A 26,201-nucleotide genomic window follows, 5' to 3' on the forward strand; every position below is an offset into this window, starting at 1 on the left:
AACACAACAACCACTGCCACAACAATCTCCTGGCAATGGTTTCTCCAGTGACAGAGGGTTCTTCAACGGCTTTTTCGATACAGTAGTGTCCTTAACACCCCTCGAAGCGTCATCTGATTTGATTTTGTTTTTAGAAGCAGAATCATCCATTGTCATGTACTTCAAATCTAAGATTGAAAGAACTTGAATTGGATTGAGATGAGATTGATGAAGAGCAGTGGTGAGTTGGTGATTTCATAGGCAATTGACGGCTGACTCCACCATGGTGCCGAAGGTTTATAGGGCGGAGGAGTGGCGGTGGTGGAGGTGGAGGTGATGATGGTGTAGTGGTTTTTTTTAGAAAGAGAGTGTGTGGTACTTGTATTACTTTTCCAAAAATAATAGTTTATTTATATGTATAAAAGGGGTAAAGAGGATCTTATGCATTTATTTATAAAATACAATTTTTGCTCTTGCCTTAAATAAAATCTAACTGAGTAATTTATGGTGTAAAGGACTTAAAGTGATATAAAACATGTGTTTTTTGGACATAAAATGAAATTATAACGGGCACGTTTCAAAATTCAGATATTTGATATTAGATAATGAGGCTCTTCTTATTAAATGAGGCTGGAGATACAAGGCCGAAAACCATAATCTTTGGTGTAAAGTGGTGGATGCCTGCCATGGTAAAAACAATCAAAGGAACTTCCTTCCGCTTAATGGTAACATAGTGGGGTGTTGGAAAAATATGGTAAAATTGATTTCCAAAATTAAATTAAATGGGAATGCCTTAAATCGGATTATCAAGGGTAAGGTTGGGAATGGGAATGATATCCGTTTTTGGATTGACACTTGGGTGGGTGATCTTCCTTTCTCGGAAAGATGGCCTCATCTATTTGGCTTGGAGATGTTTAAAATCTGCAGAGTCGCAGAGAGAATAGTTGTAGGTCAAAGAAATAGTATTTTAACTTGGCAGTGGTTGTCACACCCCAACCGATGGCGGAATCATCGGGATGAGACGAAATAGATTGCAAGAGACTTCATAACACTATTTGTGACAATAGTTAAATCAACCATTTTCATTTCATAATAAAATTGTCAACACATTACAAGAAATTCAAATAACAACATTGTTCATAACATAAACATAACAAAATTGATACAACAATTTAAACCTAAGACGTCTAAATGTGTATCTAGGAATCATCGCTACTTCGTTTCATAGCATCATCATCCTCAGCCTGTAACATGTTTAAAATAATTTCAATGCAAAGCAAAGGCGAGTACACAAGGTTTGAATAAGTATAGCGTAAGTATAAAAGCATTTTCTCGAATCCACATGGCAAATTGTAAACAAGGTAACTAGCATGCATAGCAATACGTCAAACCCAAGTATCCACTTGTATTTAGCATCCCTCGCCACAAAAGTGACGAGACCGTTTCGAATAAAGACTTAACAAGACCCCGACGGGTGGTGTGCTACTCCTATAGCGCTATATATGTTAAGTTGAGGGCTTAGCAAAGTTAATGACATATAGCATGTATAATCTAGCATGAACCTAAGTAAACAAGTAGCATGTATAACGGATTGAGAGTATAAAGAATGGTTAAGTGTGTGACTATGTATTTTGTATAATAACATGTTACAACCCAAATTGTCTTTAAAAGTAAATGGGTCAAATGTACTCACGGTTTTGCAAGTCTTGAACTTGAGAATTCGCAAGTGAGTTGTTTGTTGATTAGGAGGTTGGAACACCAAGTCCTTCTACACGAAGTAAACAAGGCGTATGAGTATTTGGGAACTACGGAAGATTTAAGGATTAGGAATTTAAACAATAGGAACTTAGACATATGAAAATAATCATCCTTAACATATGATGTTTGGATGATAAAGTTACTACTTGATAATGTCCATTTGTTCATCATCAAAGGTTCGGTTTGTTAAGTATATTACATATATTATATACATATTATTATGTCCAATATTTCAAACATGAGGTAGGAGGATAAATCCTCCATTTAGGTACCTCTTTAAGTGTCATAGAGATCATGTAGGAGGTAGGAAGAAAAGTCTTCCATTTAGGCACCTCTAAGTGTTCACCACTACACTTGATGTTATGAACATACAAGGAGGGTCATGAACTACAAGTAATACAAGAATACTAAACACTAATCTATAAGAAATCATCAAGCAATGTGTGGATTTTATGTAGGACAACCCAAGTTAATCCTCAATCACACATACATCAAACTTGGAGCTTGAACATCACTTGTGGGTTAAAAACCCTAAACAAAACAGGATGTTTGTGAGGATCAATCCTCTGATTTTGAATGTCTCAACCTTGTTTTTAAGCCTAACTAACCATAGAAGTGGTTATAAGCATAAGGACATAGGTTTGAGATGAGTTGGACTCAAGTTTGAACAAGTTTAGTAAAGGTTTAATCAAAACAGAAATAAACAGTGAACTTTGGAGCCTTTTTGGCGACGTTCCAGGGACTGATTTACTGTGAAAACCCCATGGAATCGAACTAAGGTCAATCCAAGCACATAGGAAAAAGAATGAGGTAAATCGGACAAGAAACGAGTGAGTTATGCTCACTTTTGTGAAGTAGGATGAATCTGCTCGAACACTGATTTGTAGCTTTTTGAGAGTTTTAGAGTGATTTGGATGAGTTTGTAAAGTGATTAGAGCTTGGGAATGGCTTGGTATTTATAAGAGAAGGTTAGGGTAGGTTGTAGTTGGGTATTTAATGCTAAAAACGAGTTTAAAATCAATAAAACATGGAAATCCCGCTCAAAGTCGCGAGCTGATCAAAAGGTTCTGATCTGGGGGTGGGCTCGCTGGGAGCGAAGACAGAGGGCTTGGCCCTTCGCGGCCTGCGACAAGGGGGCTGGTTCAAGTTTCAGTTAATTACAAATTGGCCCCTCAAGTTTGTTAATTAGGGTTTTTAAGTTATTTAGGGGTTATTTTCGACATATAAGCATAGTTTCAGGACAATATAAGCGTGGAGAACATAAACCAAGTATAATTAAGCATATGAATGTCGTAATTAAGTTTCGTATACGTTCAAAAGACGTTTTATGCATAAGTTTTACGTATTTGCAAGTTTAGCACATAGTTTCCAAGAATTACGAATAAGCATCAATTGTTTCACGAAATTAAATGTATGAGCATGTGTAAAGTATATTTAACACGAAATTAAAGAAATAAGAGTTTTATTTATGATCCAAGTCTCGGATTTTACAACGATTACAAAGAAATGACGATTACAAGAACACAAGACTTCCAAAAATAGAAATACAAGCAAGACCTTCTAAATATTGAGAGTACGAAGAAGCAGGGCGTTACAGTGGTCTAGACAGCCTGCGTCAGAGGAGGAGATTAAGGAATGGAAGGAATGTAACGAGACTCTCAGCTCTGTGAGACTTTCAAACGACAAGGATGCTTGGCTATGGATTATTGATAGTAAGAAGGGTTTTTCGGTGAAGTCGGTCAAAAAGGCTATGATTACAGATAGAGGTACTAGTCATCTTCCAAATTTTGCTTGGTGTAAATGGGTGCCTATCAAGTGCAACATTATGCCTTGGAGAGGCAATATAGATAGGCTCCCTACAAGAGTCAACTTAAGAAGAAGAAATGTGGACATTACCTCGGTCATGTGTCCGTTATACAGCGATTCCGAGGAAACGGTGGAGCATTTGTTCACGGCTTGCCCGGTGGCTTTCCGAGTATGGTTGGCGTTCAACGTATGGTGCAACGTCCCGCCTTTATTCTTTTTTGAGTTCAAAGATATTCTAGACATTAACAAATTTATCAAGATCGGTAAGAAGGCGGAAATGGTGACTTATTTGTTGGCTATTATCGCTTGCTGGTGCATATGGAAAGAAAGGAACGAGATGGTGTTTAACCAGAAAGTTGGTAGTCCGCATGATATCATCGGGGAGATAAAATCTAGAGGTTATGCTTGGTTTAAAAGTAGATATCCATGTAATTATATCATATGGACGGAGTGGTGTAAATACCCTTTGTATATGTTGTAATTTTTGTTTGCCCTTTGCCCGTTTAGGTCAGGGGTGCTGTTGTTTGTTTGGCCTTTCGCCCGGTTGGGTCGGAGGTGATTTAATGAAGTTTTCTTAAAAAAAAAAAAGATAAAGGATGAAAAGTGAAATTTACTCTTAAATAAACTATATAAAACTAGGCTGAGGTTAAATTTATCTTCTATTTATGTTTAACGCATCTCCTACAAATAAAGTTAGAGAAATGATGTTATTGATTTAGTAGGATGAAGATAATACATTCGGTAAAAAAAACACACAAGAAAATGGTAGTTTAACACAACCGTTGAACTTAAACCAATCATCCCAAGCTAGAGTTGTAAAATTTCTTCTACGCTTCATCTTTTGAAATAAGTTCGCCTTGATATCTCAAGTAACATAAAAAGGTTGAATGATGGTGAGGGCTGATGAATTGTTCAAAACCGAGATCTTGTTTGATTGATCCCAATGGTTACCGGAAAAAGTATACTTCTAACACCGTCGTCATCTTGGTCCTCTCCATCCCATGTTCTCAGGTCACCAGCACCACCGATTGTGACAGCCAAAATGGTGAACTTGCATTCTTACAAAGGACCAACCAGTCAAAAATGAACGGAGAAAAAACTTATATTCAACAAACTACACTCAGGTCTGTTGATGACAAATCAAAATGAACTTGGAGTAATTATGAACAAAGCAATACCAAGAAAAAACAATCATGAAATAGTTCAAGTCTTGATTAAGAAATCCCATACGAAAATGGACATAAATATCATAAAAGCAACATTTTCATCACCATATAAACATTATTTATCCAAACCACATTCATCTAAGCAGACCCATGCTTGCACCGGTCAGAAAAAACTGTAGTAAACTTACGTATACAATTAGTATGATTGGCGGCTGCGGCGGCGGCGGCCACGAGGACGAGGACGACGATGAACAGGTTCTAGCCAGGAGCTAGAAACTTGAAAAGAGTACACAATTACACATTAAGCAAAGTAGCAAGCCCAATCTAATGAGATTAAATTTCCCCTATATTTGATCCATAAAGATAACACATAGTTTCAGCGACCTCTAATATTTTCATAGAGTCCGCGTTATTAAAAACCTGGCGATTCCTTGCTCCCCAAATGCACCACAAGACTGTAAAAAAAACTGCTTGAAGACTCAAAGAAGCTTCTTAATACGAAAAAATGGTAATCGACCCACTCCCTTGTCAAGGCTGCGCAGAATATGGGAATTTTGCACCACAATAAAACCTGTCGCCACAAATCACTCACCAGTCCACAATTGATAAAAAAGGTGATCGACCTCTTCGGGGACAACTCCACAAAAAGGACACAGTGTAGAGGAGATAATCCTACCCTAATTTACTAACGATACGTTTGTTGGAAGCATGCTTAATACCCCCCCCCCCCTCATATTTTAAGGCGTCTATTATAAAACACCGGTTTGTGAACTGGAACGAGTTTTGACCCGACCCGAAACCGATTATGAAACAGGATTGGTGAAACAGGTCCAGTTTCAAACCAACCACCAGTTTGAGAACTCCTCCCTCTTTAGTAGGATCGGTTTTGCTATTCAAAAGGGTTTACGGATTAGCTTGTTGCCCGTTTACGTGCTACTGGCTGTTTTGGCATATTACTTGTAACCCAGATTCACCAAATACCAGTTTTGACTGTTCTTGGCCCAAAACGAAGCGATTTTAACCTGAATCGATTTGGGAAAGAAAAACCCGAAATGTGCCTTAGAGAGTTGTACATCATGCTTTAAAGGTATTTTAAGTAAAGTGGCAAATTACCTTAAGTTGTCCTTCCTATATGCTTTATAATATAGTACAGATAGATGTTCTTTTATCTCCAAAGTTAAAGGTTTTGAGGCTCAGATATATCATTGGAATTTATTTTCGAAATCCGCCATGGCTGCAAGCACAGTTGCATGTATCAAATACATACCGACCAAGTTGCCTAGCCAAGATACGGATCAGATCTGTAAATTCCGATTTTGCTTGAAATAATTTCCATCGTCATAGTCTTTATATATGGAACAACAACAACAAAGGGCAATTTGGTCTTTTTCACTTTATGCACAAAAATACCTCAGAGTTAATGAGAAAAATGGATGGAAGTAACGAGCCGGATGAAAATGGCAATATTTCAAACCTTTTGGATCCAGATGTGAAAAAACAAACCTTTGGACGAAAGTCGCAAAACTGACCAAACCTCAGGGATGAAAATGGCATTTTACTCTCTTTTTATGCAGTGTAAAAATGGCATTTTACCGCCATGGCTGCAAACATCACGTTTGCTTCAAATAGAAGCCTCCGGATATTACCCCGCCAAGATACGGTCTGTTTCAACCTTCGTTCGAACCACTCAGATATGTTTTTTTCATAATCGCCTCTATACATTGCTGTTTTTTTCCTCATAATGTAGCCTCTACGAGGAACAATACCAAAAGAATACCGATATGTTTCCATTGTATTATGGTAAAATAATATTTGAAAGAAGCAACAAGATCATAGGAATGAATATGTAATGTAGACAGAAGGCATGGGTATTATATATGGTGTTGAATATTTGGGGGGAAATCGAAGATCATGGGCTGCTGAGGTTTTGAGGCTCATATATGTTATCATCGGAATTTACTGTCAAAATCCGCCATGGCTGCAATCACAGTTGCATGTATCATATACATACATACCGACCGAATTGCCTAGCCAAGATAAGGATCAGATCTGTAAATTCCGATCTTGCTCGAAATAATTTCATCATCATAGCCTTTTCAAATAAAACAACCGCAGCAGCAGTAGCAGCAGCATCAACATAACTATGCAGTTAATGAAGTAAAAAACGGATATCAGTTATCGCCGTGGGATATCGGTAATTTTAATATCATGAACTTATATACATAGCAATTTAACACTAATAGTTCGGTATGCTCTCCTACCATTAACAAATTAACTTTTTGCAACTTGCAAAACACTAACAATTGTAGCAAGTAGGAACTGATTAAGACACAAAATGCTAACATTTAACACTAACAATTAAGACTTAAAACACTGATAGCAACAATAAGAAGAAATGGAACTTGTTTGGCCCGAATCCGCCATGGCTGCAATCACAGTTGCATGTATCATATACATACCGACCGAGTTGCCTAGCCAGGATACAAATCAGATCTATAAATTCCGATTTTGCTCGAAATAATTTCCATCGTCATAGCCATGTTAATTAACGCCCCGCTTGCAAAATGCGCATGGTATATATGTGTGCGCGCTCGGGGAGGGGGGAGTGAAAGTGCACTAATTTAACTTATTTTACTAATTTCGTGAAAATAACATTAAAAGAGGGGGATGGTTAATCATTCATCATGTGGTGGCGTGGATAGCCGAAAGACAAGGGAGTACACGCACTAATCGGCCTTCGTATCAATTGCTTAGTGTTATGTGCCTTATGTCCAAGGCTTGATGTAAAAAAAATGTTCTTAAGTCTGTATGTTCATGTTCCTATCCAGAAAGGGAGTACACCCCTTCCCTCTGCTGCCTCACTTGTGTTGCCTGAGCTTTCGGTTCCCCCAAACCCTGATTTATTGTACATGACCTCACTTGTGAATCTAATCAAAGTTGCAATACAAAAAGAGGCTCAGATCTGTAACAATGGAGCTTGTTTTTGCCCAATCCACCATGGCTGCAATCGAAGTTGCAAAGTATTCATGAGAGAATCTCCAAACACAACAATTGCCATCTAGATTGCCCAGCCAAGATACAGATCGGTTCCACAAACTCCGATTTTGCTCAGGCTACATTTATCATCATTGCCTCGTACTTTTAAACAGTTAGCCCCACCACCAACAGAAAAAAGATAAAGCAAAATCCCCAACTCATAGTTGATCAGAAGATCAAAAATACCAAGAGCAAAAACCTGATTTGTGAACTGGAACGTGTTTTGACCCGACCCGAAACCGATTATGAAACAGGTTTGGTGAAATTGGTCCCCGTTTCAAACCGACCACCGGTTTGGGAAAATGTGCACCTCTAGGTAGATAGATTTTCTTAGCTCCAAGAATAAAGGTTTTGAGGCTCAGATATATATTATCATCGGAATTTATTGTATAAATCCGCCATGGCTGCAATCACAGTTGCATGTATCAAATACATACCGACCGAGTTGCCTAGCCAAGATACGGATCCAATCTGTAAATTCCAAGTTTGTTCATCATTTGGTTATAGGTAAATGCAGAGGTGAACAAAAAACCCGGTTTATGAACCAAACTGGAACCAATCCCTTTCCACTTGTAAACCGGTTTCACCAAATACTAGTTTCAACCGTTGTTGACCTAAATTGAAACGGTTTCAATTGGCAGTGGCGCAGGTTAGAAAGGGGGGGGGGGTTCGCTCAGTAGTGTTATGTATGTAACTTTCATATAGAAATTTTTGAGTATATACGTTTTCGACCCCCTGTCGGAAATCTCAAGCTTCGCCGCTGTCAACTGGTACCGGTTTGGGAAAAAACCCCGAAATATGCACCTCTAGGTAGATAGATGTTCTTCTTATCTCCAAGGATAATGGTTTTTTGAGGCTCGGATATGTTATTATCGGAATTTAATGTTGAAATCCGCCATGGCTGCAATCACAGTCGCCTAGCCAAAATACGGATCCGATCGATAAATTCCGATTTTGCTCAAAATAATTTCCATTCTCACAACCTTTTCAAAGGAACAACAGCATCATCGTAATCATCATGTCCATTCCCATAATAGGAGAGAGTTGTTTAATCAAACATCTTATACGACGGACTCATGGGCTCATATTCTCACTGGAGCTCATTCCTACAAGCAAACCCCCAACTGATTCATCAGCCAAAATAAAAATAAACATAGTTGTTAAAAGCCATCGCCTCTTGCGCCTAGGCCCGATTTCCTAGTGAGGCGAGGCAATTGTGCCTTAAGTCAAGGCAATTGCGCTTTAATTCTCCAAGTGATGGTTCATGCACAGGTTCCGGCGAGATTCCTAGATTCTTGAGAGTTTTCGGCCAAATTCTCTAAATTCTGGCAAGATTCTAGCTAGATTTCTACTTTTATCTAACGAAACTACCTTTCTACACTTATAAACTAGCATTTTATAACTTTTGGTACTAAATAGACGATATTAAATGTTATATAATAGCTTTAGTTTATTTTATTTGAAGAATAGTATTAATTTTCTATTATATAAAAATATTTTATGTTTTTTCGTTGTACGCTTTTTTTTCTCAGGCCCGCGCTTTCTTTGCCCTTAGGCCCCAGGCGAGACCTATGCGCCTTGAGTGCGCTTAACGCTTTTAATAACTATGAAAATAAATAAATAAATAAATCAAGTAATGAGCTGACAGAGAAGAGGCTCAGATCAGTTGTAGTTGGATTTAAGACGCCCTAATCCGCCATGGCTACAATCGCAGTTGCCATCTGGATTGCCCCGCCAAGATACGGGTCGGATCTCCATACTCCGACTTTGCTTAAAAAGAATTTCATCATCACCGCCTAAGAAGAACATTATACCAGCAAAGATAGACAGAGTAGCTCAGTTGGTTAGGGCGGTCAGAGGATCAAATGGCAAGAGGGAAGTTACTCTAAGAAACCTCCTACATCTCACCTGAGCCTCAATTCACTTGAACATAACACCTCATCTCATCATTTAAGTCGGTTGTAGGTAAATGCAGAGGCGAACAAAAAAACCGGTTTGTGAACCATAACCAGTTTTTAACCGGAACCGAAACCGATCCTTTTCCACTTATTAGTTTGAGAAGTCCTCCCTTGAAACAGGTAAAAAACCAGAACTAGTTTTAAATCGAACGGATCCTTTTCCACTTGTAAACCGGTTTCTCCAAATATCAGTTTTGACCATTGTTGACCCAAACCAAAACGATTTCAACCTGAACCGGTTTGGGATTAAAAAAACGAAATGTGCACCTCTAGGTAGATAGATGTTCATCTCCAAGGATAAAGGTTCCGAGGCTCAGATATGTTACATTGGAATTTACTGTCGAAATCCGCCATGGCTGCAATCATAGTTGCATGTATCAAATACATACAGACCGAGTTGCCAAGCCAAGATACGGATCAGAATATCAGACCTGTAAATTCCAATTTTGCTCGAAATAATATCATCATCACAACCTTTTCAAAATGGACCACAGTTGATCGAATGGCAAGAGCCGGAGCCTCATTCCTCTGAGCTAATTCACTTTCAAGTTATTCATACTTCAAATCTAACCATACACAAATTGATGCACCACGTATTGTTAATAAGTAAACTGGAAAATAAAAAATGAAAAACAAGAATTAAGAGAGGCTCAAATATGTTAATAATAATCAAAACAAAGAGGAACGAACCGCCATGGCTGCAAACATCACGGCTGCTTCAACGGTAAACAAACCAATTTCTACCGCGAAACCTCCAATATTTACCCTGCCAAGATACGGTAAGTCTCAACCTTCGTTTGGTTCACTACAGAGAGAATCTCCAAACACAACAATTGCCAACTGGATTGCCCAGCCAAGATATAGATCGGTTACACAAACTCCTATTTTGCTCAACCTACATTTATCATCATTGCCTAGTATTTTCAAACAATTAGTACCACCGCCACCACCAACACAGAAAAGATGGAGCAAAATCACCAACACATAGTTGATGGAAAGATCAAATGGCAAGAGGGAAGTTACTCTTAGAAACTTCCTCAATCTCCCCGAGTCTCAGTTCACATGAGAATAACACAATATAACACCCCATCTCATATTTTAAGGCGGCTATTATAAATGTAGAGGTGAACAAAAAACCGGTTTATGAACCGGAACCAGTTTTGACCCGACCCGAAACCGATTATGAAACAGGTTTGGTGAAACCGGTCCAGTTTCAAATCGACCACCGGTTTGAGAACTCCTACCTCTTTAGTAGGATCGGTTTTGCTATTCAAAAGGGTTTGCGGCGTAGCTTTTTGCCCATTTACCTCAAGGTAGATGTTCTTTTATCTCCAAGGATAAAGGTTTTGAGGCGCAGATGTATTATCATCGGAATTCATTTTCGAAATCTGCCATGGCTGCAATCACAGTTGCATGTATCAAATACATACCGACCAAGTTGCCTAGCCAAGACAAGATACAGATCAGACCTGTAAATCCAATTTTGCTCGAAATAATATCCATTGTCATAGCCTTTATATATGGAACAACATCAACAAAGGGCAATTTGGTCTTTTTCAATTTATGTATGAAAATACCTCTGACTTAACGAGAAAAATGGATGGAATTAACGAGCCGGATGAAAATGGCAAGATTTTAACCTTTTGGATCCAGATGTGAAAAAACAAACCTTTGGACGAAAGTTGCAAAACTGACCAAACCTCAAGGAAAATGTACCGTAGACAGACGGCATGGGTATTATATATGGTGTTGAATATTTGGGGGGAAATCGAAGATCATGGGCTGCGGAGGTTTTGAGGCTCAGATATGTTATCATCGGAATTTACTGTCAAAATCCGCCATGGCTGCAATCACAGTTGCATGTATCATATACATACATACCGACCGAGTTGCCTAGCCAAGACACGGATCTGATCTGTAAATTCTGAGTTTGCTCAATAATTTCCATCGTCATCGACATGTTAATTGGGACAACAATAACAGCAGCAACAACAACATTATCATCAATCATCCTCCAATCCCATAAAAGAAGAGAGTTGTTTAATCAAACATGTCATATTTCTTGGGTGTTTGGGTTAGATTATTCATCATACTACAAATCCGACCATAGACAAATTTATGCACTACATATCATTAATTGGTAAACTGGAAACATGTTTATCAGAAATCAAAACCCTAAATCCAAGAATTGTACAAATAGTAAAAATAAAAACGAAAATATGAAAAAAGAAGAACTAAGAGAGGCTCAGATGTGTTAATAATAATAAGGAGAAGAAAGAGGAACGAACCGCCATGGCTGCAAACAACGCGGCTGCTTCAACGGTGAAAACTACCGCCAAGCCTCCGGAGATTACCCCGCCAAGATACGGTAAGTCTCAACCTTCGTTCCATTCACTCAGACAACAACCACAAATTCATCATCATCATCGCCTCACAATGTTAAAGAAAGAGAAAGAGGGGTGTTTGGAATTGAGTATGTCGCAGCCGGTGCTAACCACTACGAAGAACAACATCAGAAGCAAGCAGTACCGATATAAACATAAAGAACGAAAAGTGTAATTTACCCAAAAAGAAAATATTGTAGAAGAAGCAGTCCAGTCAACAAGCAATCGGATGATCAGACGATCGGAGTTCCATCCCAGATGTAAGGGCTGTTGAATTTCGGGGGGAAATCGGAGATCATGGGTTGCGGAGGGGGGCAACACCCAACCCTTCCCACTGCTGCCTCCTTCTCTAGCGTTGTCTGAGCTTTCGGTTTCCCCCAAACCCTCGTTTCTGCAGTGGATTTCTGCTTTTGTAATGACTCACTTGTGATTTTAATCAAAGTTTCACTTTTGACCCTTCAACCTTTCCTATGTTTGTGGTAAGAGATCGAATGAAATAGTGTTAACAACACTTTATACCAATCATTTATTTGCAAACGAGCCGAGTCGGCCAGGCTCGAGCTCGAACTCGATTAACTTATGAGAGCTTGGGCTCGAGCTCGGCTCGTTTGTATTTTATCAAGCTCGAGCTCGGCTCGTTTATTATCTATTAATTAGTATATTAAATAAAAATAATATAAAATAATATACTTTTTAGGCTTGCGAGCTCGATAAGTAAAGCTCGGGCTCGTTTATTAAATAACCTTATTTTTAGGTTCGAGGTCGGCTTGTAAACAAGTTTAAATAAGCTCGGCTCGACTCGGCTCGTTTACACTAAGGCTCAATAAGGCTCGACGAGCCTAACGAGCTTCACATGTGAGGCTCGAGCTCGGGCTCGATAAACAAACGAGCTTTGTTTTGAGGCTCAAGCTCGGCTCGGGCTCGATAAGGCTCGGCTTGTTTCGAACTTTTTCTCGAGCCTATCTCGAGTAGCTCGCGAGCCGCTCAACTCGTTTGCACTCCTACCAATCAATAATTTAAACCAAGTCTAGAATATGCATCATCTCTACATCTCTAGACTTTGAATGTATTTATGGCTATGAACCAATGAATTTTAAGTATATCACAAGTTAATAGACTTACAAGAAAAATACTTTTATCGTTGATAGATACTTACAAGAAAAATACTTTTATCGTTAAGATATTCTTCCTACAAGCCACCCTATAGTGTCTCCAAGAAGGTTTGATTGTTAGACTTGTATATTTCCGCCTAAGTTGTATTCATAAGCGTTGGGCTCATTCACACATCTTTCTCCGTGAGTGTGCGACTATAAAATAGGCCATATTGGGAATGCGGAAAGTTTGCTATCTAATTTATATGTATTGCTCAACCCAATTAGTTACTATTACCCATAATCTAGTAGTCTAGTGGCATGGTGCTTATCCCATGTGAATAAATGGTGCGAGCTTAAATCCTTACAAGTACAAAGTTAAGTGGTATTTGAGTGTGTCACGTATGGTTGAAAGTTGATTCGATGAATGCTTACAAGTACAAAGTTAAGTGGTATTTGAGTGTGTCATGTATAGTAGAAGTGAATGGGTCAAAAGTGTGTCATGTATGGTTGAAAGTTGATTCGATGAATGCTATAAACTCGCAGGGCAATCGGATATCATGATTCCACAATAACAGTGTTATTATCTTCAATAATTTCTGGATCAGGACCCTAATGGCGCATTGTAGATCGAAATTTTTATTAGTAATCTATCTATCCATCTTACTGATTGCTAATGCAGCGTAAGTGTTCTTCTTTCCGTCAAATTTCATCTTTGTGTGTGTATGTGTGCTTAATTATTCTGTTTGTTACAGTAAAAGTTACTATGATATACTTCAAGTTCCGAAAGGTGCATTAGACGATCAGATTAAACGATCATATAGAAAGCTTGCGTTGAAATATCATCCTGATAAGAATCAAGGAAATGAAGATGCTAACATAAAGTTTGCTGAAATTAACAATGGTAGTAAATCATACATGTATTGTGTATTATGTTTATAGATTTTGTGTTTCCTGTTGGTGTGAAAGTGAATGTTTTGTGTGTATGTTGTTCCAGCTTAAGAAGTGTTGTCGAACAGCGAAAAGCGGAGTATTTACGACCGGTACGGTGAGGAAAAGCTTAAACAGCATGCTGCTGGTGGCGGAGGGGGCGGAGGGATGAATATTCAGGACATTTTTAAGTCGTAAGATTTCACTTTCAGACCTTAATAATATAAGTTTAGTCATAGTGTCGTCATTACATTTTACATAATATTTTTGGCATTGGTTTTGGTCCACAAATTTCTTTAAATAAACCATGTGCTTGGTTACCTAGCGGGAGTTTGGGACTGGCGGACCAGAGTTTTTTTTTTTTTTTTTCAGCAGTGTCACTAATATTCAGTGTTCGATGTCTATCACTAGATTATAGAATGTTTGGACCAGTTCAAAAATGGGTCGGTCGGGTAACATAATATAGATATAATGTAATAAATACACCTTCTTTTTTTTTGAACGGCAAATTCGGATCACTGACAGACCACTGGAGTATCATCGTGCCACCAGAGGAACCACCCGATCATCTCCATCTCCACTAGGCATAATGCCACACCAATTCAGGAGGAAACCCAATAAACATGGGAAAACCCCACTTGTGGGAATCGAACCCAGGACCTATTGGTCTCAAAGCCTTATCCCACCACCAAGATGTCACTAGGCTATAAAGCCATAGGCTAAATACACCTTCTTTAGTCTTCTTGTTGAACCTTTGTGGCCATTAAAAAAAGTAAATGAATTAAAAAAATAAATAAATAAACTTGGTGGGGTAGGATCATCCTCCATTTTCAGTGTTTCTATCATGGCGGATCATCCTCCAAAGGAGGACCATCACCATACCGCATAGCCTAAGCAAGCAGATAAGTCTATGGATATAAAACTACCAGCTTTTTTGTTAGCAATGTTTATTTTGCTTTTTTAATTTAATAATTGAGCTTGGTGCAATGCTATTTGCTTGTATGATTTAATAATGGTTATAATGACATTATTTGCAAGAATAGGCTTAAATGTTGACAATGATAAGCCAACAACATCCTTTAATTGGTTTTTACAACGAGTTTAGAGAGGACAAAATTTCAAAATGAGTCGGGTTGGGTTGGGCTGACCCGCAACACTTTTTGTCTAAAATATATTTTTTTTGAATATTTAGCCTATCATATATAATGAGAAAAGTTTATATATTTTCAGTATTAATCTAGTGGCTTATTTTTGTGGGTCAAAACAGGTTTGCGTGAAAATGGTTTATGTTTTGTGGGTCAGAACAAGTTGAGTTGGGTTGACCCACAAGTCCACAACACCTTTTGTCCAAAATTTGTATTTTCTGAATATTTAGCCTGTCAGTTTTTATGAATAAAATATATAGTACATCAGTATCAGTCTAGTAATATTCAATGAAATGATTTCGTGTAAAGGTTGTTGATTCCAGCTTTATGTTTATATAACATGCAGTTTACAATTTATAACTTGTGGTTTTTCGTTTCTGGCAGATTATAACATGCGGAATGCAAATCGTGTATGCATCGTATGTTAAGGCTAATTGTACGTTAACTAACCCCTTAATATGTAAATGGGTTTAAAGTGGACCTCTAATGGCTACTGTGAATCATTGACTTTCCATGCTTTATTGATCTTTTATCGATTTTTTATGCTCCAGATATGTGATTAGTAACGCAAGCAGTAAGGACTTGTGCTTTAGGCAGAAAGGATCTGACTTTATATATCATTTAAAAGTTGGCCAGCACTCTTATATACATTCGACAGATATCACAAGGTACATAATTTTATTTGATTTCTTTTTATACATTAAAATACACTTTTGGTGGCAAAATATATTCATAAAGAGTGAGGCATTGGTGGGCAATGATAGGAGACCCAGGGAAAACCTGGGTTCGATCCTTGAGCCAAACGTGTTTTACCGGTAATTTCACCGTCGTGCCTACGGGCGGGTGGGTTACCGGGTTTTCCCCGGAATTGGTGGTGGACTCGAGTTACTCTCGGAGTACTCCGTTTGGTCCAGTGGGTGCCCCGAAAGTGATCGGGATTTATTCTGTTGGCCGTTCAAAAAAAAAATATTCATAAAGGGTAGATAATGTTACATATACTTCCTTGTCATTATCTTCTATCTGATACTTTATATATACTCGCAAATGACAGGGAATTACTCATTTCTGTTTGTTTTGATGAACCCGGATTGCAGTGGTCCAGATGCTTCTTTCCAGAACATTTAGGTGATACACAGTTGAAAATGCGAAATTATGTTTCTGGTGCAGTTACTAATATGGTACGCGTGGAGGTGCAAAATGCTGACGACGTAATTAGAGATGCAAAATACAACATATAAAAACCTTTAACGAACTAACACAAATAAATATTAACAAGCAAACATAAATGAATTCACTACCGAACGCTCACGAACATAAACGAACACATTACCGAACGTTCACGAACATAAACGAACGAACGCAACCGTTGTTCATGTTCGTTCGTTTAACTTAACGAACGGAATTTCTTGTTCATGTTCGTTCATTTACTAAACGAACGAACATAAACGAACTTCCCGCCAAACGGTTCACGAACTGTTCGCTGAACGTTCGGTTCGTTTGCAACCCTACCCCAAAGTGTGTTTAAAGCGTTTAAAAGGGGGTCAAGTATACTCACAGTGTGTGTTTAGCAAGTAAACACAATCTGATTTGAATTGGAGAGAGAGCGTCTGAGTTAGCCTGTGAACAGTAGCATAAGTCGTTGAACAGCGTGTAAACAGCGTGTCGGATGAGATAAGTGTCGAATGGCGAGTTGAACGGGTGATAACCCATTCGATCGGATGGTCATCCGGACGGATGGTCATCCGAGCAAATGACCATTCGAACGGTTGACCATTCGAATGAGTGCGAGTGTTTTTGAGAGTTTTAGAAGGACAGATTGTTCAAATGGGTAGCCATACGATCGGATGGTCATCCGATCGGATGGCCATTCAAGTGAGTGCTCAGTTGTTTGAAAATTGTGTTAAAAACTTTTGAATTTTCGTCGTAGTATAAATCAAGTCATTCGATCGGATGGTCATCCGGACGGATGGCCATTCGATCGGATGGTTATTCGATCGAGGCACTGATAGTTTGCAGTTTGATTAAATCATTTAAGTGTTGAACTTACAAAGGACAGTCACCTGATCGGATAGCCATTCGATCAGATGGTCATCCGATCGGATGGCTATTCGATCGGCGAACTGATGTTTTGTTTGAAAACTTTGTAAAATCAGTTAAGTTAAAAAGTTTTGCGATTTAACGGAGACGGTGTGACAACGTTTCAAACAACGGAAACCGTTCCAAGTTCAGCTCGGTCGATCAGATGAGAATCACCCCATTCGATCAGACTCAACTGGTCTTGAGGGAGTTTCATGTTCGACCCGTAAATCGGTCGTCTCTTCGGTGGAAACCCGTCCTCAGACCGGTTCTCAACTAGAGTACGGGTAGAGAGCCTGGATGAGTCCAGATTCCATCGGTTTTGAGTAGAAAAATGACGAATGCTGAAGAAAAGCTTGAAATCAGTTGAAAAGTGTTAAATCTTGTTGAGATTTGTGTTAAAAGTGTCGAAATCCTTTAGATCTGAACAAATCTCGATGAGATGGTGTCACACTACAGTTTTCTTAAGAAACCGAGATGACATCATCTTAAGAATGTCCAAGTCAGACTATTTCAGAAGGAAAATCAGTGGTTTTGTAGGATCGTTTGCTGACCCAAACGAGTCGATCAGAAAAGAACTCGTCCAATACGAAAGGCGGAAACAGACGTATCGGAGTTATTTCAGCTGGATTGCACAAGAAATCACTTTAAACTGTCTCTGTCTTGATATCAGATCGTTTTACAATGCTGGAGACACTTCAGCAGAGCTTCGCTACCGAAATTGAATCGTTACCAACGAAATGGTCAAGGCACATATATATAGGCTCGCCATTCCGCACGAAACTGTTCATGCGAAATCAGTTTCACACGAAATGATCATTTCGTGCGAAATGGACAGTTCATTTCGTACGAAATAACTGTTTCCCATTTCGTGCGAAATGGCCCTAAACTACACATTTCTCATTTTCTCGTTTTACGTGCCCTGATCTATCTAATCTAACACAAGACTCGATACAAGACGAAGTTGACAGACATATGCACCAACAGACTCCCCCTTGGATGTTGACGAAGTCTTCGGTGTCGAGTCTTCAACATCTTCAGTCTTTATCAGTCTTCTTGCTCTCTCCAAAGATTTCTCCAATATAAGCATCCTCAATCAATCTCTATCTTTTCTTATCTTCTAATCTCCCCTTGGATGTTTATCTGACTCTTGAGCTTTCTAATTCTCTTGATCAGATCTCTTGATTCTTTTTCTCAGAATCTTAATCTTGGCTCTATCCCTTTTCAGCATCAGCAACTTGCATGAATCACAGGATTTGAATCTGGCTTTTTACATCTTCAGCCTCCCTCTTGACTGTCTTCAGACTCCCCCTTTCAATAAGTTGGGATCGCAGTCTGTTTTTTTTTTTTTTTTTGTAATCACAGGATCCTCAGGAATCAGGACCTGGCTCTTTCCAAGCTTCATTCCTGCACGTCCTCTACCTCACAATAAATTCCACAAATTTAAGATTTTACAAATTTAGAAACCACATGCAGGTATCGTTCAAAAATGATTAAATCTCTCCCAAACCTGTTCATCATGTTTAGCACTCAGAATTTTGAAAATTAGCTTTTCAAACATCAGTTGTCGAAAATCTTTTTGAGTCTTTCAAAATTTTATGCTAAATCACACTGAAGATCTTTTTGGATTTTGATTTTAATGGAAACAGTAAAGAAATATTTACAAACAGTATTTTTGTGAGTTTGTGTAAAAGGATCATATCAGTTTTTTAGACAAATCACCAACACCGTTAAGCTTTAAACATTTTTAAGTTTTAAACGATTCACCTAGATTGTCAATATACTGATCCACTTAAATTTTCACACAAAGTTCAACTGTTTCGAGATACAAGATTAGTGTTTTAAGAACTTAACCTTATTCGTATGTATCAACTCAGAATATACTCCCGTATCCAGACTTCTATATTCAGTCTTACAGGTCAATGTACATTAATGATATCTGTAAATGGGTAATGCGAGACCATGAGAGCTCAGGTTAGAACTTCCGTTCAGACAAAGAGATGATGGCTCGTCTTATGATGTGCCCCGTTTAGGGATCTTTTCTTCAACAACACATGATTAGCATTATTCAATGTTTCATCATTTTTTGTACTGAGGGTGAGCTTTAAGATTAAAGCAAAGTAAAGTATTATACGAGGACTAGGCTATTGCTTCTGTAAAATCAGAAGTCCAGGTATAATACCCCAGATATCATCACGCACAAAGACCTAGTATGTCAGAAATAGAAAGTCCTTCAAACAAGATTTCGAGGGTTACCCATATATTCGAGAGATGTTCCCCACGAGATAAGTAAGTATTTATATTTAGGTTTATATCTCGAAAATATTCTACTGAATGTGTAAAAACCTACTGGTATATCATCAGTGAGACCGTTTATCACATTTGTCTTTACAATTCTTTAGCGTGCTGTGATAGTCCACTAATGTACTATCATTTCCTCTTTTTCACAACAAAACTCTTTTTTATTTTTTTAATGTTTTTGGCTTTTTCTGGTTTTATCAAGTTTTTGGATTTTTCAAATTTTCGAAATTTTCTAAATTTTTATTCCCCCTAAAATCAAAATATGTTTCAATTTTGATTTTCTGGGAAAATTTGAAAAGAAACTGTACAAAAAAAAATGACAACTGTTGTGAATTTCTTCAAATCTCCATCCACTTTGGCATAAACAATCAGAACTCCCCCTAACAACAAACTATTTTCCTATTATGATTTCAAAACACTTAAGTTTGTTTTAATCAAAAGGGTTTTTCCGGAAAATAAGTTTTGTTGATTTTCACACACCACTTGTAGGTTAGGGGATAAACTCATCATTTTGTTCTTTTTAACCACTTGTAAATTTTTTAAACAAACATTTTCAAGAATGATGCCGATTCCTGCTCCACGATTACCAACTTGGGAGCTCCAGCAAGTCCAGAATTTTAGTCATGATAGGTTCTATCCCAGTTACTAACCTGGGATGAACCATCTTCATCTGGTTTCTTTGTTTTCTTCTCATAAAATTCTTTAACCCCTTTGACCTTCCCGTCAATCATTTTTCCAAAAACACTTTGAACTGTGGGGTTAAAAACTTTTTCAACATCAAATTCTTTCTTTTCAGCAAAGAATTGATTTGAAATCTCAACTTTTCCAATTTTTAATTTCAAATTTTCAGCCCGCAATGGTGGAAAATTTGCATCATCCAATGGCGGTACTAAATTTTCTTCTTTTCTCACAACTTGTGGCTCCACTGACTTTAACGAGTCAGATTCATCGCCAGAAGATAGCTCCTCTGATTTTGACGAATCAGAATCATTGCTAGAACTATCATCAGATTTCTTAACAACCCATTTCTTGTTGTTAAGTTTTGCTTTTCTTTTGTAAACGTTCTTTGAACACTCACCAACCTCAAATTTTGAATTTTTGAAAACAATAAATTGTTTGGTTGGTGGTTCATTTTCAACCATCTTTCCTTTCAGTTTTTCAGAGACTCCCTGTTTTGTTTGAATTGCCTCTGGACAATTCCTGGCAATGTGACCAACTGTGTTGCATTTAAAACAGATTCTCGTCTCCTTCTTCTTCTGAGCAACTTTCAACTTCATTTCCTCTTACTTCCTTGCAAGGAATTCTTTGTTCGTCTGCTTTCTGAACAAGTGCTCTTTTCTTCTTCAGTTGAAATTCCTGAAACAAAAACAGTTTTTGGTTTATAAATTTTCTCATTTTTATGATTTTCAGGTGGAACAAAACCTAAACCCTTCTTTTTGAAATTACCGTTATGGTTTGGTTTATTTTGAAAACTCGAACCAGAACTGTAACCCTTTTTCTTGTTTAACTTTTGTTGATCTCTTGAGGTGTACTTTTTAGGTTTTTCAGTAAGATTTACATCTTTTATTTCAAAAATATTAATTTCTGTTAGTTTGAAAACCTTTTTGATCATTTCAATTTTAACACCTCTTATTGGAAATTCTTCATCAGAATATAATTTGTCAGAATCATTCAAAGTATATGCTACTTTGATCGGTTCGTCATTCAAATAAGATTTTGATAATGAAAAATCTTTATTGTAAACTCTTTTGCCCTGTTTGACTTTTGAACTTGAAGTGTCGGACTCAGACTTTGACTCTGACTTTGACTCCTCCATTTCATCTTTATCCAACACCTGGATCGACCACTTACTTTATTAACTCGGACTCATGATCAGTGTCAGACGATGTGAAAATGACATCAATGTTTTCTGGCAAGTTATCTGAAGGCTCAGATTCCCACTGTAAATTGGTTGCCTTTTTTACTCTCTCCGAATTAGGATTTCGTGGAGAATATCCATTTTCAAGTGGAGGCGGACACTTGGTATAACTGGCACTAGGTTTCTTACCAGAATTCTTTTCTTCAGTATCCTCTTCTTCAAACGCGTTCATGCCATCAACGGTTGGATAAATCCTGTCAATAACATAAGAAGTACATGAGTAACTTTTTAACAACCTGTTTACCCTTTCTGTTTCTATTCTCTGGGTTTCCAGTTTCTGTTCCAGCACAACACATTTCTCAATGTAATTATTGACGATTTTCTGCTTTGTCATGAAAGCTCCTTGAAGTGTCTTCATAGCTGTAGCTTGTTCACTGCTTGATTGATTGTATTGATTCATTGCTTTGTTTAGAACATCATAGGATTCTTTCAATATGTTCATGTTATGAATCAAAGTACTATTTTGCTTCTTCACTGTTTCACAGATTTCACATTTCACAGGAATCTTTCGTGCATCTACTTCTGCTTCAACCGTAAAAGCTGGAATTTCTTTTACCTTTTTCCTTATCACACGAACTTCTTCATCATCACTACTAACTTGTCTTTTAACTTTCTTCTTTTTCACTCGAACTTTTCCATCATCACTGTCATCACTCTCTTCTAGCATTCTTAAGTGCTCTTTCATTCTGTTTGCATGATAATCATCATTATCACTATCTTCAACAACTCGAGCAACAAAAGCTTTATGATCTGAGGTCTTGTTAGGATCATAGTTATCCCAACTAAAACCTTTTGGAAGCCTTTCATCATCTTAATCTATCATTTTGTTCATCAAACATGCTTTACTTTCTGCTGAAAAATATTTATCCCAACTGAATCCTTTAGACGAACTTCCATCATCTTGATTCACCATATAAGCTTTCTTTGATTCTTCAATCTCCTTCCTAGCATGAGCAGTTTGTAGTTGTTGTTGAAGTGGTTGTTGAGCAACTTGATGATAAATCGCTTTCCGATAATAATCATTGTTGTTAAAAGGATTTTGAGCTCCACTTGCTTCGCGGTTTGTGCATTCTCGCTTGAAATGCCTTTTTCCCTGCAACGAAAACAAGTAACTTTAGATTTATCAAAACCTAAAGTAGAAACATTTGCATCACGGAAGTCATCTCTTCCTGTGATCTGCTTGAATTTCTCAGCTCTTCTCAACACACTCGCCAAACACCACTTTATATCCATTAACTCCATCTCCTCAGTATCAATCTGATCGTAATCCTCTTTTGTCAACATTGGATTTCCGATCCTTCCTGCAACTAAACTCTCATATGACTCTAATACAGCCACCAACAAAGACATGTGACCTTTTGCAACCTCTTCCGAGAAATTCTGACAATTCTCAAGGTTTAACGCAATGTTGCATTGTAATATCTTTCCATTCTTGGTTGCTGAAAAGTTTGGATCATATGATGAATATGAAGAAAATCCCGTTTTGCTGTTTGATCCTTGAGATGACCCTCCAGAAGAACTTCTAGCGTTGAATGCAGTTTCGATCTTTGGTGACATGTTGGTCTTATCACTGATACCTCCTTTGTAATATAAACCAATATCTTGTTCACCATCAAAATCTTTCATTCTTGATATCTTCCGTTGTTCCATTTCTTGAGCTTCAAGTTTTTCAATAAACTTTCCCAGTGTTAGACTGCCAAAATCTTTCTTATTTCTCAACATCATAAGGTACGTGCCCCAAACATCATGTGGCAACGTGTCAGCCAACTTTTCAATCAATTCTTCATTATCTTTTGTGATGCTCAACCTCTTCATGTTAACTATCAGATTGCAATATCTTTCTATGATCTGCTTGGTGTTTTCAGTTCTTAAACCACGAAATAGATCGAACTTTTTTTTCAAAAGTGATTTTTTGTTCTTGATCATCTCTTTACTTCCAACAAATTTCGATTTTAATGCTTTCCAAATTGAATATGCACTTCCATTGTGTTGCAGTATGTAGGATCGTTTTCTGGCCCAAATGAGTCGATCAGAAGAGTTTTTGCTCAAAACGAGAGGCGGAAACAAACGTAATGAGGTAATTCAGCTTGCAATTCCCTTTAAACTGTCTTTTGATTGATTTGATAAAGATTTACAGCGAGTAGACACTTCGGCAGCAGTTCGGTACTGAAACCGGAAAGTTACAAATGACAAGGCACACCAAATATATATAGGGCTGGCTATTTCGTACGAACAAGCACATGCGAAATCAAGTTCACACGAAATCACTATTTCGTGCGAAATAGCTGGTTGATTTCGTGCGAAATGACTCTCATGTCATTTCGTACGAAATACCCTCCAATCACATATTTGACATTTTTCTCGTACTACGTGCCCTGATCTATCTAAATACATACAAGACTCGATACAAGACGAAGTCGACAGACATATGCACCAACAGACTCCCCCTTGGATGTTGACGAAGTCTTCAGTGTCGAGTCTTCAATCTTCTGTCTTTATCAGTCTTCTCGAACTCTTCCAAAGTATCTAACAATGTAAAGCATCCTCAATCTTTCTCTTCTTTTCATTTCCAGGATCTCGACCTAGCTCTTCTTCACTCTAATTCTCTTGATCAGATCTCTTGATTCCTTAAGTTCATCAGTATCATCAGCTTTCACAATCTCACAGATCCATGATCAGAACCTTGGCTCTTTTCATTTACAGACTCCCCCTATCAATAAGCTGGGATCAGGATCGTGACCTGGCACACATGTTCAGAATCGAAACCTGGCTTACCTGCACATCCTCTACCTCAAAATAAATTTCACAAATTTAAAATTTGACCAATTTATTTACCACTTGCAGGTATTAATCAATTCATACATGATTTTACAATGTTAATCTCTGATGAACCACTTGTAAAAACAAATTCAAAACATGATTTGACATTTGCAATCTTCATGACCACTTGTAGAAATAATCATTTTTCTTTTTCAAACAAATTTCTCCCAAACAAATTCTCCCAAACCTTTTGTTCATCATGTTTAGCACTTGGAATTTTGAAAATCAGCTTTTTCAACATTAGTTGCCGAAATCTTTTTGGAATATTCAAAAATTTATACTAAAACATATTGAAAATCTTTTGGAATTTTATTTTGAAAGAAATACAGAAAAGAAATATTTACATACAATCTTTTTGTGAGTTTGTGTAAGAGGATCATATCAGTTTAAGAGACAAATCACTAACACCGTTAAGCTTTTAACATTTTAAGTTCTAAACAATTCACCTAGATTGTCAGTATCCTGATCCACTTAAATTTTCACACAAAGTTTAATTGTTTCGAGATACGAGATTAGTGTTTTAAAGCACTTAAACTTATTCGTATGTACCACCTCAGAATATACTCCCGTATCCAGACTTCTATATTTAGTCTTACAGGTGAATGTACACTAATGATATCTGTAAATGGGTAAATGTGAAACCGTGAGAGCTCAGGCTAGAACTTCCGTTCGTACAAAGAGATGACGGCTCGTCTTTAGGTGTGTCCCGTTTGGGGATCTTTTCTTCAACAACACATGATTAGCATTTTTCAATGTTTCATCATTTTTTATACTAAGGGCTGGCTTTAAGAATAAAGCTTATGCAAAGTATTATACGAGGACTAGGCTATTGCTCCCGCAAAATCAGAAGTCCTGGTATAATACCCCAGATATCACCACGCACAAAGACCTAGTACGTCAGAAATAGAAAATCTTTCAAACAAGATTTCGGGGCTTACCCATATATCCGAGAGATGTTCCCCACGATATAAGTAAGTATTTCTATTTATGTTTATATCTCGAAAAACAATCTACTGAATGTATAAAAACCTACTGGTATATCCTCAGTGAGATTGTTTATCACATTTTCGACTTTTCATTTCTTTAGCGTGTTGTGATAGTCCAATGATGTACTATCATTTCCTCTTTTTCACAACAAAACTCTTTTTCATTTTTCTCATGTTTTTGACCTTTTCAAATTTTCTAATTTTTTGGATTTTCTGAAATTTCTTACTCCCCCTAAAATTCAAAACCACTAAAAGAAAATTGAAAACAAATTGTACAAGTAAAGTGACAACTGTTGTGAATTACTTGAATTCGCCATCCACTTGGCATAAACAATCAGAACTCCCCCTTACAACAAACTATATTCCCATTATGATTTCAAAACACTTAAGTTTGTTTTAATCAAAATGATTTTTCCGAAAAATAAGATTTGTTGATTTTACCACTTATAAAAATGGGGATTACTTCATCACTTTGTTTTTCTTCATAACCACTTGAATGAAATCAAGTACAATTTAATGTCCCTGATTAACCACTTGAAGATCGAAATATCACAGTTACCAACCTGTGAATTTCTCAAGAAAGATGCCGATTCCTACTCCCCAATTAACAACCTGTGAGTTCCGGCAAGTCAGGTTTTTTCAGTTAAAGAGATTCTCCCAAGCCTGACAGACCTTGGGAAATTCCGAGTTATCAACACTCGGTTTCTTTCATTTCATCTTCTTCTCATAAAATTCCTTAACCCCTTTGACTTTTCCATCAATCATTTTTCCAAAAATATGTTTCACTTTGGGGTTAAAGGCTTTTTCAACATCAAATTCTTTCTTTTCAGAAAAGAATTGATTTGAA

At 37.5% G+C, this 26,201-nt stretch overlaps 2 long non-coding RNA genes across 5 annotated transcripts; one reads left to right on the forward strand and one right to left on the reverse strand.

Moving 5' to 3' along the window:
• Positions 1 to 1,043: 1,043 nt before the first annotated feature.
• LOC110940794 lies at positions 1,044 to 12,509 on the reverse strand. 4 transcript variants are annotated; one of them, XR_004893781.1, is made up of 3 exons: positions 11,992 to 12,509; positions 5,823 to 6,850; positions 4,628 to 5,731 (listed from the first exon to the last, which is right to left on the reverse strand). It is a non-coding gene; the product is annotated as an uncharacterized LOC110940794 (long non-coding RNA). The 4 variants fall into 4 exon arrangements; XR_004893782.1 differs by lacking the exons at positions 4,628 to 5,731; positions 5,823 to 6,850 and adding an exon at positions 1,044 to 1,223 and having other exon boundaries at positions 11,992 to 12,501; XR_004893780.1 differs by having other exon boundaries at positions 4,628 to 6,850; positions 11,992 to 12,501.
• Positions 12,510 to 13,802: 1,293 nt separating this feature from the next.
• LOC110938932 lies at positions 13,803 to 14,341 on the forward strand. The gene is made up of 3 exons (XR_002591827.2): positions 13,803 to 13,861; positions 13,934 to 14,082; positions 14,176 to 14,341. It is a non-coding gene; the product is annotated as an uncharacterized LOC110938932 (long non-coding RNA).
• Positions 14,342 to 26,201: the final 11,860 nt, after the last annotated feature.

This window comes from Helianthus annuus, chromosome 5 (genome assembly GCF_002127325.2).
Source record: "Helianthus annuus cultivar XRQ/B chromosome 5, HanXRQr2.0-SUNRISE, whole genome shotgun sequence".
NCBI lineage: Eukaryota > Viridiplantae > Streptophyta > Magnoliopsida > Asterales > Asteraceae > Helianthus > Helianthus annuus.